At 47.1% G+C, this 14,920-nt stretch overlaps 1 long non-coding RNA gene and 1 pseudogene across 1 annotated transcript in view; both read right to left on the reverse strand.

Moving 5' to 3' along the window:
* Positions 1-3,035: 3,035 nt before the first annotated feature.
* Positions 3,036-14,920, reverse strand: part of LOC112482664 — a 90,102-nt gene continuing 78,217 nt past the window's right edge. The window contains exons 2-3 of the long non-coding RNA XR_003047376.1: positions 6,924-6,974; positions 3,036-3,236 (exon numbers count right to left, since the gene is read on the reverse strand). This is a non-coding gene — a long non-coding RNA (uncharacterized LOC112482664). The remainder of the gene's footprint in view (positions 3,237-6,923; positions 6,975-14,920) is intronic.
* LOC112482724 lies at positions 9,579-9,697 on the reverse strand (annotated as a pseudogene).

Genomic DNA, 14,920 nt, shown 5'->3' on the forward strand with positions numbered 1-14,920 from the left:
TTGAGGCTGTCCTTCCACTTTCTCCAGGACTGTATTCTGTTGCCAGGTATGTGTGTAGGTGAGAGGTGAGGACAGGAGGCACAGATACGAAGATACAGGTTCCACAGAGGACTGAAGAGCTCCAAGAACAGACTCAGCCCTGTGAATTGCTGCCATGTGGTGCCTGTGGAGTCAGACAGCCCTGCCTTTTAACCCGGTCTCCTCACTCACAGCTGTGTACATAGATCTTAGTTTCCCCTATCTGTCCATCGAGGAGAGTCATTTTAACTTTGTGGAGTGGTCGAGTGAAATCTATGTGATAACGACCAAAACACAAAATGATGAATGATGATGAGCAGATGAAGTTTAGAGAGAGGAGTTGACCAACAGAACAAAGTGGGTCAATGAATGACCCAGAATAGAAATCTAGTCTCAGACCACTGCTCTTTATAATGTACCAGAGATTTCAAATATACTATCAGGGATTTCTGAATGGTATGAGATTTTTTTAATTTGATGTTTTCATTTCAGAAATTGAAAATTCTTAGTGAGCCCCTATTGGGGTTGTGTGTGATGATCACTTTATCACAAAATAATGCCTTGAGAATTCGAGCTTGCATTTACATTTGGGTTTACTATTACGTTTTTGCAAAATGATGGCCAAATGACTCCGTAGGCTGCTGTACAAACAAAGGTTTAGCGATTGTTCAAATAGAGACGAGTGAAGGGAAGATTGAGTCGTCAACGGTTCAGGGACACTGGCAGGCCACATGCAAATGCTCTGTGCTGCAGCAGGCAGAATCACAGTCACCACTTTGCATGCAGTGCCAGAGTGAGTGTCACTGGTTTGTAACGACTTACGAGGCAGCACTAGAAGGAGGGTACACAACTGGAAAGTGTCTTGCTAAATGGCATATTTTACAATTTTTAAGTTATTATATTTTGGAGTACTATATCAAAATCCTAGATCTGTAGTTAAAAGTTTATCCATTATAACACATGAAATATAATAATATTGATAAAAATTTCTGGATTAAAAGGCTAATAACATTGATAATCACTCTAATGACGTCCCAGCATGCTCAGACATCAAAACAATCTAGTTGATAACAAGCTGGACTTAAAATGGAATCACATCTTTCTATGATTAAACCCAACATTAGTTATTTTACTTTCAGCAAAACATCATCTGTCACATTAAATTAATGCCATTAATTTGAATTTTAATGGTTTTGTAGTTTTGTTTGCATTTAATTTGTAATTGTGTTTTGGTTTTATAGCTGTGTGAGAGCTAAAAGCATAAGGAATTTATACTTACTTTTATGTTTATATATATTTAAGTAACAATATAAGCAAAATAAATTTAGTCACCACTGGGGGGGTCTGTAACAATTTTTTCCCTTTAAAATGCATATATTAGTCAACTTTAAGAATCACTGAGACTGCACCATAGGACACTGCTAAATGCACAATAGTGCTTTAATTTAAAAAGTCCTGGGTGAGGCTGGATTTGGCCCAATGCATTGCGGGATAGAAGTGTGAGGCAGAAATTCCCCAGGAATTTAGATCTGAGCTTTTCAAAATGCTAAGCCAGTTTAGTCAGTCGGCATCTCAGATAGCTCAAGGATCTTACTAGGCCACCAATTTCTTTGTGGTGCCTTTTTGCTTTCTTTTACTAAATAGTTTGGAGCAATTCCATACAATTCAATGAAAAGCCACTGAGCACCAAGATTTATAACCTGAATCATACATGACAAACTTTGCATACATGCATTTTGCTAAAAGAGAAGGTCCAGAGCACTCACCAAGTTCAGGTCTACACTTCCACCATGATTCTTAGAGGATCAGGACCAACTTGAAAACACCGAAGGCAGTGGCTGCTTATCTCTGTGCCTGATTCCACATCTGCGGCAGGCCTTTTCTCCATTACCTTCTGTCTCCACATGAAAACCGAGGAAATAGAAGCTCAGAAAGGCTGAGTAACTTACCTAAAGCCAACAACTGAGTAAGTATCTGAGCAGGGACTTGAACTTGTGTGCATGTGGCTCCAGAGCCTGGACTTCTAGACACTCTGCCCACTGCCTCCCTCTCTCCTGTGGATGTAAGTGAAGTTAGAAAAAGCTAGAGTGTGTGGCCCCTGTGCTCAGGGCAGACATGTTCTTATAGGTAATGGGATGGGAATGGAAGCCTTTCATCAGAAACCCCAAAGCCAGGGGCAGTGGGTGGCAAATATTCTCATATCCCAAATGGGAGTTGACAGAATCCCTTCCCCTAGATTTGTTGAGAAGTGTCTACACAATCTTTACTCCTCACCTCCTGAGCCCACCTACAGTCAAGAACTGTATGAGCATATGAGGGAATTTTTATGTTGTGTAAAGTGGTATCACTTTACTGCTCCCCACAGCTCTGCAAGTTATCGGCAGGGGATCCAGAGAACCTCTTGTAGAGATTAGGGGGCCTGCAGAGAGGGTACACTACTGCATTTCCCAATTGGAGTCAAACTGCACTACAGAAACTCTAAGCCCACTCCAGGGCACAGATATATCTGAGAGGGTTTATCACACATGTCCCCAGGTTTGCATTGGGGAGCATCTCTGTGAGAGTAGGGTCTGAGCCTGTCCTACCCAGAGAACTCAGGATGAGAGGGTAAGGCCAAGGGCAGCTGCAGAGCCTGCAGGCCTGCTTTTGCTGTGGAAAGAGAATGTGGGCTTCTCCAGGGCCAAGAGGAGACCATAGAAGGTAACCAGGTTCTAGCTATGTGATGGGGACCACCTCAGAGGTGGTAGAGGACTGGCAGGGGAACATCTACATCGCACAAAATACCCAACATTAGGGTATTTTGCTTAGACAGAGGCCTTGAAAGCAAGAGAGCATTCAGGCAGCACCAGTCATCTAAAAAGATAAGGCCCCTCTCCTCTGTCCCCCTCATTTCACCTGGGTCCTTGAAAAATCAGAAGTAGAAAGGCAGATTTATAAGTTTCTGACAGCTGCAATAACAAACTCTGATGGAGTGAGTGGCTAAAACAACAATAATTTATTATTTTACATTTCCGGAGGTTAGAAGTCCAAGATCAAGGTATCAGCAAGCCCTATCATGGCTCTAGAAGAGAATTCTTCCTTGCCTCTTCTAGCTTCTGATGGTGGCTGGCAATCCTGGCTGTTGCTTGGCTTGTAGTTGCATCATTCCAGTCACATGGCCTGTGTGTCTTCAGGTCATCTTCCTTCTGTGCTCGTCTGTCTCTGTGACCAAATTTCCCCTTTTTATAAGAAAACCAGTCATAGTGGATTAAGGTCCACCCTAGTAACCTCGTTTTAACTAGATTACCTCTGGAAAGACTATTTTCAAATAAGGTCACACTACGAGGGAGGAAGTGTTAAGACTTTTCTAGGGGACACAGTTCAACCCATCACAGTGGACATGAAGGAAGAGAGACAGAACTGCCAACCCATCCCCAGGCCACTACAGATCTCCATGCATCATCATGGTCAGGCTTGATCTGTCAGGAGAAGCTTTGAACTAGATGTAGAGGGAGGCTGCACCATCATGGTCAGGCTTGAGCTGTCAGGAGGGAGAAGCTTTGAACTAGATGTAGAGGGAGGCTGCACATGGACTGGGCTGGACTGGACCTTTTTAATGTCTGAGAGTAAAATTTGTTCTGTGCCTGAAAATGACTGGGAAGCTTCTGAACATGCCTGTGATGCTGCCAAGAGGAGGGGAAGGAGATCCAGTCAGGCACATTTGGAATCATCGAAGGGAGAAATATAAAGCCATTTCCTGTTCGTACCCCATCAAGTTCAGCCCATTCAATACATGGTTATATATACAACAGGCAACTGGGGACCAAGACAGCACAATATAACATCAAGTGAATTAAATCAACTGTGAAAAAAAAAAAAAAAAGAAAGAAAGAAAGAAAATGCACAGAGAGAAAGTACTAAGATAATCAGGGAAGAAAGGCCCCTCATACATAGGTCTGGCTAGGTCTTCAAGGATGGGGTAGATTCTGCCTGGTAGGCAGACAGATAGGTGAGAGCAGGGCCTGTATGAGCAGAGAGAGGCACAGGAGCCAGACCCTGTGCCAAAGTTGTAGACAGCCTGGATTCATCCCAGGAAAGTCTACGACCCTTTTAAAGAACTTTTATGGTCTCCATCCTGGGCAGCGGATGCAGATTTTATGTGTGTCTGCAGGAGGCTAAAAGTGTCCTCAAACACAAAATTATAATGATCAGCTGTCTGTCTCTGGGATGGAAGTGTTTCCTCGAGCTGAAAGAGTATGGCAGACAGTGCCAGAAGTGGATTATAAATAACCCACTACCACTTCGCTCCTTCCCACTGCCGAGGCTCCGGCCCCAAATCTCTCTCTCCCACTTGGCAAGATCCCAGAAGGATTTTAATGAACAGTTTTGCTTTCTCAGCTGCATGCATCCAGGTTTTCCTGGATCGAAAAATGTGCTTCCTCCTCTTCTTTCCTGGCTTGTGAGCAAAGTGAGGCTCTTTAGGGCCTTTAGAACATGGGAGAAAATAGAAAGGTGTCACTGGCTCATCAGAAAGGAGTATTTAGAGGGAATGACCCTCTACAAAGAAGAGGCTCAGAACCTGAAATTTTGCAGAGAGGCACTTGGTCAGGTGTTCACCTTCATTTCTAAACTCAGTTGGCAAGTGGAGATCGGTAATGAGATGTCTTTAAATAAAGGCCCCCGCTCTGAGCCCCTGAGTTCAGCCGTGATCAGACCTAAGCTAGGAGAACAGATCTAGCCTCCTTTCCAACCTGATGTGCCAGTTCTGCCTTTTAAGGCTGCTAGGCAGCTTCAGCCAAATTGGACCTGTGCTGCTCATACCCACTACCCTTAACTGCCCCACACTTCAACGCTGGCTCGGGCTTTCCTACAAGACCCTTCTTCCACCCAGGTCTCTGCCTGCAAAGCCTGACCCCACCCTCCCTCCCAGCCCAGACCTCACACAGCCTTTCCAGAAGCTGTCTTTCTGGGCCTGAGACCCCGTCTTCCCTGCAGACCCTGTGTCCTTCATCTGCTTGTCCTTCCTAGGAATACTTTCTGTCAGGCAGCAGAGCCTTGTTTCCCAAAAGAGGGGCTATTGCAGAAAAGCAATGCCTATCATAGTGCAGAGGGAAGGGACTGTTAAGAGTAAATGAGGTAGAGAGTTTCAGATTGTACAGCTCCCTCGGGAGAACGACAGAGCACAACACACATTGAAGGCTCTAAAGACTCCTGCCTGAGGAAACAGCTTACCCCTGTTGGAGTCAGACTTTCCCAGGCTCTTTGACTGTGGAAGCCTTTGTTTCCGTAACATCACGAACAGCCCTAAGGTGTGCTGTGTGGTGTGTCATGGACCTCACTTTAGGAAGAGCCACATAAAGGTCTGCGGTGCAGCATAGCCCGCCCTATCCTAGCAGGGCTTTGGGGTGATGTGAGTGAACCCATGGCTCATGTCCAATGGCCTTTTTCCTGACACCATGTCCTGCGCATGGTAAGTGGCAGCCATAAATAGGCAATTCCAGCTCACGTACGCAGAGGGCAGACTCAGGGATATGTTAGATTGGGTGCCGAGGTAGAAAAAAAGGTGCAGGCTCACCCTCTGCCTATTTACTGCACCATGTGTCCCCTCCATCCTCCACAGTGAGGACACTGAACTTCTCCAGAAGGTGGCAGTTTTTAATAACCCCATGAAACTTCCCAGACAATGAGGAGTGGTGGGGAAACTAAGGGCTTTGGGGCCGGAGATTCTGCTCTCTCATTTTTGGTAGGCAATCTTGGAAAAATTACATCACCCCTCTGAGCCTCAGTTTCTTTGTCTGCACCAGCTTGGCATGAGGCCTAATCTGAGATACCCTGTAGGTAAAAACAAGCCCCAAGTCTGGCATGGGGGTAGGGTATGACCTAAAGCATGTTGTGATTCTGAATGCTGTCTTCTGGCAGATTTGCTATCGCTGACCCACAGGGTATATGTACATTTGAGTCTTCAATATCCTCCCCTAGAGTTTCACTTGAATTAGAAACTGATTTGTCGGCACTGAGCTGATTGGACCCCTGTAGCAGAGGTCCTGGTGACTTTCTGGGGAGCTCCTTCTCTTTAGAGTCCTGTTGAAATAGATCAGATCAGAGTTTCTGTGGCATGATGTTTGAACCCTCCCTGAGGGGCTGCCCCATGGGATGGAGACCTGGGAAACACACTGGTTCTGTGACTCTGTCTCCATGGGCCAGGGACAGTCCCTCCTTCAAGCCACCGCCTCTGTCTTTACACACGGAGTTTTCTCCAGGTCTATGCTTTCTCATCTAGGCCCTGGAGGTCTGTCTAACTGCCTAAGAGAGAGGATGAAGCCACAGGAACAAAGAAGCTGAACATCTTTTTCTGGTATGGAACTCCAGAGAGCCTTCGCCATCGGGAAACAGGAAGGACTGATAGTCTCTGATACAGGATACAGAGGACAGACAGTAAGTAAGAGCAGATATTCCCAGCTCCCATGTCTGGGTGTTTCTGGGGATAGAGAGTGAGGGAACTGAGTTGTCAGTGGATCTCTCTGGGCTCTATACACCCTCCCAAGGAAGGCAGCATAGCTCCCAGGTAGATTCCTCAGATCAAGAAGAGGAAAGCCTGGGGCCCATGGCTCAGAAAGAGTTGGGGAAGAGGCAAGGTTCTGGAAAATAAGTGCTACAGATTATTTCCAGGCAGGTGGAGTCTCAGTAGCTTCACAATTTTCAATGACCAATAGTTATCAGAAAAAGTAGATTGGTTCTGTGGGAGCCCAGGACCAGTGAGAAAGGAGCAAGGATACTGCCAGTCTGAAGGGGACTTGCAGACTCTATAGTAGCATCTCAGCACCATCCGTGGGGGGCAGGCTTGAGGGCCAAAGTGCCTGGAAGACAAGTCCAGGAAGCCAGGTGTTCCACCCTCTCCAGCACTTGCAATAGCTTCCAGAACTCACATGTCCAAGGAAGAAGAGGGCTGCAAATACACAGAGTCCCGTGTGTATCACCTGGGTGGAATGGGAACCAGAAATAGAAATTAAATTGTTATAGGAAAATTGAGGAAATTGAATTTCTTGCACACCTGAGCTTTTAACCAATATTCTCAGCCACCAAAATGAGTGAAGTTTCAGGAACATTCCATGTGACTGACTGAAGGTATGAGAATACAGAAGGGCATCTGCCAGGAGCTACCAGGGAGCACAGAGCACTCTCTTTCACCTTCTACCTCTGAGGGGTCTGGAGAGGAGCAGCAGCAGGTTCTTATAGGGCCTTGCACTGAAACCTCACACCACTTTCTAACTCCCTGAGGCCTGAAGCTTTGTCCCCATTGGTCATAGGCCCTTGATGTTACAAGATAAATGAGAGGCTATGCAATGTAAAATTGTTAGTGCTGTGCCTGGTGCAGATTAAGCAAGCTCTCAATAAATAGTGGTTATTGTTTTTAACCATGATCACAGAAAATACATCTTTCTGCTTCTCCCCTCCCTTGGCATGTCCCTCACTCTTATCCTTTCCACCCCACCCTCTCAAAAAGGGCCTCCCACTAGTCAATTTGACTTGTGCTTGGCAGGTGGTTGTTAACATTTCTCCTAGCTGTCACTTTTCACTGAGGACAAGTCATGGTCATCACAGCCCCATCCACAGCACCTATCAGCAGGGAAGGAAAGGGAACCCTGAGCAGTTGTGGGGTCATCGGCAGGGCCAGGCTGCCCTCTGGTCCCTGTATGTTGCCTTGGAAAGTGCTAGACCTGGAAGGGCCTCCAGAGGAAAGGGCACTCACACCTGGTTCTATGGAGGGGGAAGCAGTCCAGAAGAGATGGGGCATGACAATGGCCACTCTCCAAGCAAACCAGAGACCAGGCTGGAAGCCTGCTGCCTTTCCACACTCCGCTTCTGCCCTGGCTGGACTCACAGAGGAGGAGGGGGAAGACTGCTGACTCCTCACATCTAATGATGATATCACTTACTTCCTTGGATCCAGTCCCAAAAGGGTAGTCCTGAGAAGTCAGGAGGCATCAAAGCCACCAGATAATCCCCCTACCTGCTCTCCAGAGACCTGCACCGAGCTAATAAATTCAACTTAGCCTCTTTTCCCAGGCCCTGCAGAGTGGTAGCCAGACCCTGAGCTGCCTGACAGCCTGGAGGACCTAGAGGCTCCATGAGGCCCCATCAGGTGGACAGGTGAAAGGGATATTGTCCCTGTGTTGTCTGTAGGTTCTGTCAGAGAAATTCCAATCTGAAGGGTTGTCAGCTCTTTTCATTAATGCTGCCTGTGGGTCTGCCCTGTGCCTGGCGTGGAAGGGCTACAGTAAAGGAGAGGGGCTTTCTCAGGATATCCCCATGCAGGAGCCCCCATTTCTGTAGATGGCTGCACCTTAGCCATACTCCTTCCATTTCTTTCTCTTTGCCTTCTCATCCCGTCCATGCACAAGTTCTAATCATCCGACAGCCTTGGTGTCCCTGTAGCCATCTGTACACTTGGGGCCATAGTACCTTGTGCCTGTAGGCAAGAGTCTGCCTGGCCCTCCTCTCTACTCATCTTCTCCTGCACATACCTGCCTTTGCTAGGTGACCAGAAGTCTAACATCCAGGTGACGTCTCCCCCTGTATAATCATAGTCACTCTAAGAAGTCCTAGCCATGCAGTTTTGTGGTGGTGATGGAACCCAAATCAGCTTATTCCAGGCCTGGGGGTCCATATTCTCCCCCCAAGTCTCCACTCCACTCCCCACCCCCCAACGGGTGTGACTGGCTTGGTTTTAGTAAGTCAAGTTCAAGGTCTGGCCTCTGCCTTTTTTCCTCTGCCTCTACCTGCTCAGCCTACTGTCAACTGCATGATGCAGTAGAAGGTAGAATGCCAAAGAGATAACTACAGGGCAGCAAGAAATTGCCCTATAGGTGACAGGAGACCTTTGACTGCAATGCCAGCCTAAGGTATAAAAGGCAGTTGATGTGCAGTGGAACACTATGCAACAGTGAAAAAGAGCAAAGGACAACTGAACACAAGAATACGGCTACAAGTCACAAGCTAACATTGAGAGAGAGAAGCCAGGCGCAGAGGAGTACCAAGGTCTCTGGGGGTGCTGACCATGTCCTGTCTCTTGATCACAGTACTGGTTACACAGATGAAATCACTCTTTGTGAAATTCCATCAAGTAGGACACGTACAATTCATGACCTGTTCTGCAAGTATATTATATCTCAACCAAAAATTTACAGAAAAGGCAGTAAACCTGCACCTCCGGGCTCTTCTGGCCTGTCAGATTTCCCACTATATGCAGAATTGGTTGAGTTCTAAACTTCAAACACACTTCAAAGTAAAGATGTCTAGAGATGCATGCTCCCTGTCCTTCCTTGGCTCTGCTTGTTTGCTCTTCAGTAGCAAACTGAAGTGAGGGCATCTGCAAACCAAATCCAAGTTATTCTCACTCGTCCTTTAATCTAGACCCAATAATCTGGTTTAGCTCACAAATAGGCCAGCCCCAAACCTCAAAAGCAAGGCTGCTTCCTGTGCATAAGGATGAGGTCATGCAACTCAGCATCTCTCTAAATATCGAACCAATTAACTAATTAGTTAATTACCCAGCATTTTGTGCCCACTCTTTTTTTTTACACCTACGGTACCTGGTCTTCCTAGGTGGTCTCCCATCCAAGTAGTAACCAGGCCCGACACCACTTAGCTTCCAAGATCAAATGAGATCGGGCATGTTCAGGGTGGCATGGCTGTAGACTGTACCCACTCTTATATAAAATATAATCTGTCCGAACCCCTTCACTTTTACTGAGGCCCAAGGAGAGCAGGAGCTTGCCCAAGGTCATTTTGTAACTCTTCTGTGGACATATCTCGGGTCCTCACTTAGCCCTCCTCAAGGGCCAAGACTAGGTCTCCCACCCAGCAACTCCATTGGCCCTACACATAGTTGCCCTTCAAATGGGGTTGTTTAGAGGCTTCCTTCTTTTAAAAGACTTCTTACATGGTAAGGCTTAAACCAAAAGAGGACTCTCACTGGATTTTGGGTGTGCTGGAGGTAGTGGTGGGGAAAGGACATTTCTGGGGCCTCCAAGGGGAATCACGGAATGCTGGCAGACTTTATCCCATTCCCTGCAAGAGGCAGGCACAGATGGCATCCACCCCAGACTGTTATTTATAAGGCTGTTCAACACTGTGTGCTCCTATCAGAGAGTAGAATGGGTTGTTCCTTCCTGCCCTGTGCCCAATTCCCCAGTGGCTTCTGGAAAGCATGCCTTTGCAGCAACCACCCAGGGGTTGGTCAGTACAATTCTTGGGACAAATGCCACCTGATTGGCAGTGGTAAGGGGAAGAAAAGGGGAGAAACTTTGCTTGTGGCCCTTCCAAAGCAACTGAGGCCCAGCGTCCTCTCTCTTTTGCTTATCCATTCTCACCTCTGCTCATTCATTCACATCTCACTCACTCTTTGCTCCATTCTTCAGGTCACACTCATCCCTCATTACTCCTTTATTTATTTATTCATTCATTCATTCATTCAGGAGAAACTTTGCTTGTGGCCCTTCCAAAGCAACTGAGGCCCAGCGTCCTCTCTCTTTTGCTTATCCATTCTCACCTCTGCTCATTCATTCACATCTCACTCACTCTTTGCTCCATTCTTCAGGTCACGCTCATCCCTCATTACTCCTTTATTTATTCATTCATTCATTCATTCATTCATTCACTTGCTCATTCACTCCTTCATTTATCCTTTTACCCCTTGATTGCCTCTCTCTTCATTCTCCTCTCCTTTCTTTCAATCATTGCATTGACTCATATCTTCTTCCAGTCCCACACTGTCATTTTCTTCTTTGTGCACTATGGTAGGCATTACCATGTTCTGATATTTCAGGCTTTCCCCCTTCTAGGCAGATGGAGGACTCTTACTTGCTGGACCCCTTGGGATAGATGATCAGCTCTAGCCAATGGGTTACCAGTGGAGTTGACATGCATCCCCTCTGAAGTAGAGCAATTAAATTGCCAGTGCGAGGCCCTCCAGGTTATCTTTTTTTAACTCTGTCACAATGACCAGCAACATTCCAGACAGTGGCTTCTCTGAAGAGCCTGAATTGCAGAGTGAGGAATGCATGGAGCCAAGCTCCCAGTCACCCACAGCAGCCATGGAGGTGCCCCACTCACATCCACTTCCAGAGAACCTCCTGTGGGAGGAGAGCTGATTGACAGTTGTCAGCTATGCCCACCATGTTTATGTCGGCTACATGTACTTTCCTAGGGTTGCTCCCCACAAATAACTAGTATCCATGACTGGGATACTAGAGCTGGGCCACTCCTGCTCAGTGTAGGATTCTACTAATGGCCAACTTCTGCTTAGGTGCTCTCATCAGCTTGGTCCACAGTTTCTCAGAAATGCACCATAGTCTGGCTCTTCCTGCCCAATCTTTCCTTCCCTCTCTTCTTTCACAGGCCTCAGACCTATGTTGTGGTTGAGGGTTCTCCCCACCCTCTCCTGTTCCTCCACCCTTTATCTTTTATAGGTACTTCTAATAAAGGCATATCTAGATCCAGCCTGGAGCCTGTTTCTCAGAGGACCTAAATGGACAAATGGCACGGAGCATGAGCAAGAACTAACACTTTGTTATTTGTTTATTTCTGTGGCATAACCTAGTTTTATTCATTCATTCATTCATTCTCTCACCCAGCCACTCAACCTACACTCAGCAACAGGTGGTTTCCCCACCTGTCACCTATTCATTGACTTTACTCTCACATCTTCACTCACCTGTCATATGAGCAGCTCTGGCTCTTAGTGTGTAGGTTCCCTTGGTAACCCGGTTCCTGATAAATGTGAGCCCCCTGTCTGCCCACTCCCAGACCCTTTCTAATGTCTATGGACACTGTCAAGGTGGACCTAGTGCCTGACTCCAGTGAGTGGAGTGCAGTCCTCCTAGATAAAAGCCACCCAGATGAAAACCTAAGCAATGTCACCTAGTCCCAGGCAGTGAAAGAAAGGGCCTCACCTCATGCTAGAAATGAAGCAAACAAATCTAAATGCAAACAGCCAAGACAAGATTTGGAAAGGAGACACAGCAGGGACTAGTGTTGTTAAGTCAGCCCCTCATCCCTGACCCTTCATTCTGTCTAAGTGATGCACTCATCTGTGGCCCCACCACACATATCCGGAGCTTTATGTCCTTCCAAGTTGGCCTGTGAGGTGTGTTTTTATAGGGCATTTGGGAATCCAACAACCTTCCCAAGGCCCCTGGGACCTGCATCTTCCCTTTTTCTGCCACTCCTTTCCTGGAGGTGCTAACAGTCAGATAAACAACTCCTGACTCTTCTTGCCCTGATCCACCCTCCATATGGCCTCCAGAGTGTTCTGCTAAAAGATAACATTCATATTCCATTAAGAGCCCTCTATAGCTTCCCATCACCTTAAGGAGAAAGTTAAACACTTAGCATGATTTTTCATGGCCCTCCTGAGCCCAACACCAGCCAGCTCCCCTCCTCTGCACCTCCCCAAAGCACACACACTACACACATCTAATCCCCTGGCTGCCTCTCTGTGCCAAAGGAGCATGGGCTTGGACTTTCACTCTTTGACTTTGGTTATTCTTTCCCTCTGCCTGAAGCACCTTCCATGCTGCTTCTCCACCTGACACAGTCCACCTCATCCCTAAGGGTGAGCTTCTTTGTGACTCCTAACTCAACTTCCCTGAAGTGCGTGCAGCACTGGTCTGGCTCCTATAGCGTGTGTTTAGGGCAGGGACAATCTCTTGCTTCCCTGCCTGGCTCCCTCCGAGACATTGATGTTGAGAAGAAGTTTTGGACTTGATATGGGCAGGGCTTGGTTTGCATCACAGCTCTGCCACCTTGAGAAAGTTACCTTAGCTCTTAGAGTCTCTGTTTCTCCATCTATAGGGTGAAAATAATAACACTAAGCCCCTGGTAGAGTGGTTGTGAGGACCGAAAAAGATAAATGGTATGTGTATCCACAGCCATAGGAAATGGTCTGGGACAATACATACCATGAAGATAACCGGTTGTCTGTGGATAGGTGAGATTTATGGGATCATTTCTGCCTTTGTTTTCCTTAGTTGAGTTTTGTGTGTGTGTGTGTGTGTGTGTGTGTGTGTGTGTGTGTGTGTATTTTAAATAATAAGCATGAACTGCTTTCATAATGAGAAAAAAAATTAAAGATATATATATATTTCACCAGGAGAAATGAGTATGTGAATGTGCCTGGCTTGCAACAGGTTACCTGCTTCCAGGAGGGCTGTGGGCTCACCTTGTCCTGTGCATCCTCAGCACCTCCCCTAGTGGCTGGTAACTAGTGGGCATCGGTGAACTTATTTGGCCCGACTCTGTCGTTTGGGAGATGTCAAGCCTAAAGTCCAGAGAAGGAATGGACTCACCCAAAGCCATATGTGAAATGAGTCTCACAGAAGGGCTGAACCCCAGACTTCGAGCCCCCATCCCAGGCTCTTCTCCCACTGGTAGGGACCAGGCAGAAAGGGGCAACTGACAGTAGCCCAGCAGCCCCTTTCTTCCTACATAGTCTGTTCTTCGGGTTGGGTCACCAGGCTGGGTCGGTTCTAGCTCTCGAGTGATTGCAACCCATGTCCCGGAATCTGACTTCAAAGATCGTAAGACACACCAAGGTGTTGGAGCATTGGTATAAAGATGAATTTATTAATATGATATATTGAAAGAGTTTCTTCAACTTAAAAGTTTATTTTTCCTTCTGATTTTAAAAGAAGTTAAAATATTTTTTGTGGAGATGTGAGAGTACTATGAGCTCTAGGCACTGAGCCCAGTGTGCCAGTTGGAGCAGTTGGCCCTGCACACACCTCTTAAAGCACCCATTGCTGAATTTGTACAACCGGGCAGCCTGAGACCTGGCTCTGGCAGTCACGAGAAGCAAAATCTCTGCTCTTATGTAGACCCCTGGCCCAGTGTGGGTGGCTGGCATGGCCTCTAAACCTCAGCTGAGAGAATAAAATGCACTCCACTCCCGAGGCTGAGTTTCATTCCCAGCCTGCCCCCTGGTTCCTTGCCAGTGACTGGAGTTTGAGAAGCATGCTTTGTGTGGCTCCTGGCCGCATCTCTGGCCATTTCAAAGGGCTTTTTCTCCTGGGGCAGGCAAAGCCAACAAGGAGAATGAACTGATACCTCTCTGCAGGCTATCTCTCTCCCCGACTCCCCTTCCCTGACCCCAGACTCTCCTGCTCCACTCTCCCACAAATCTCTAGGGATCCCAGAGTGGTGCTGAGAGAAGAAGCCCCAGTCCTCTGCTCTGCAAAATGCACAACCGGACAACATCAATGGTTTTAGACTTTTTCCTTGCCATAAAGCCTTTTCTTGCAATGAGTTCCTACATGAGAACCCAGTAGGTAAAAAGCATAGAGAGCTGTTCTGGTTAAATAAGGAGTACACTCACTAAAGGGCTCCCCCAGAACCCCAAAGGTCCTAGGAGATACTTTTAGAAAGCTGCTAGGTTAGATAATCTCTGGGCCCCAGAATGGGGAGGTAATGGCCTAAGTTCCTCAGCTAGTGGTCAGCCGTCCTATTCTGGGCCAGAGAGACAAAGGTTGGGGCAGGGATGAGAACAGGAAGCCAGAGTGAGTTGGTAGGGGTGTTTCTTCAGAGGGGTGAGCAGAGGAAATTAGAGTGAGAGTGAGATCTTGTCCTGGGGAATAAGAGGGTATGACCCTCTTACACAGCAGTCATGGGCACAACAGTCATTGACATGGTGGTCATGGGCATGGGGTCATGAACATGGAGGTCATGGACATAACATTCATGAACACAGAGATCATGGACATAGTGGTCATGAACAGAGCAGTCATAGATACTGATCATGGGCACTGTGGTCAAGGGTACGAGGTCATAGGATAGTAGTCATGGACGCAGTGGTCATGGGCACCATTGCCGTGCACATAGTGGTCATGGACACTATGCTTGTGCATATCATGGTCACGCACAGCCC

Source organism: Pteropus alecto, unplaced genomic scaffold (assembly GCF_000325575.1).
Source record: "Pteropus alecto unplaced genomic scaffold, ASM32557v1 scaffold155, whole genome shotgun sequence".
Classification (NCBI taxonomy): Eukaryota; Metazoa; Chordata; class Mammalia; order Chiroptera; family Pteropodidae; genus Pteropus; species Pteropus alecto.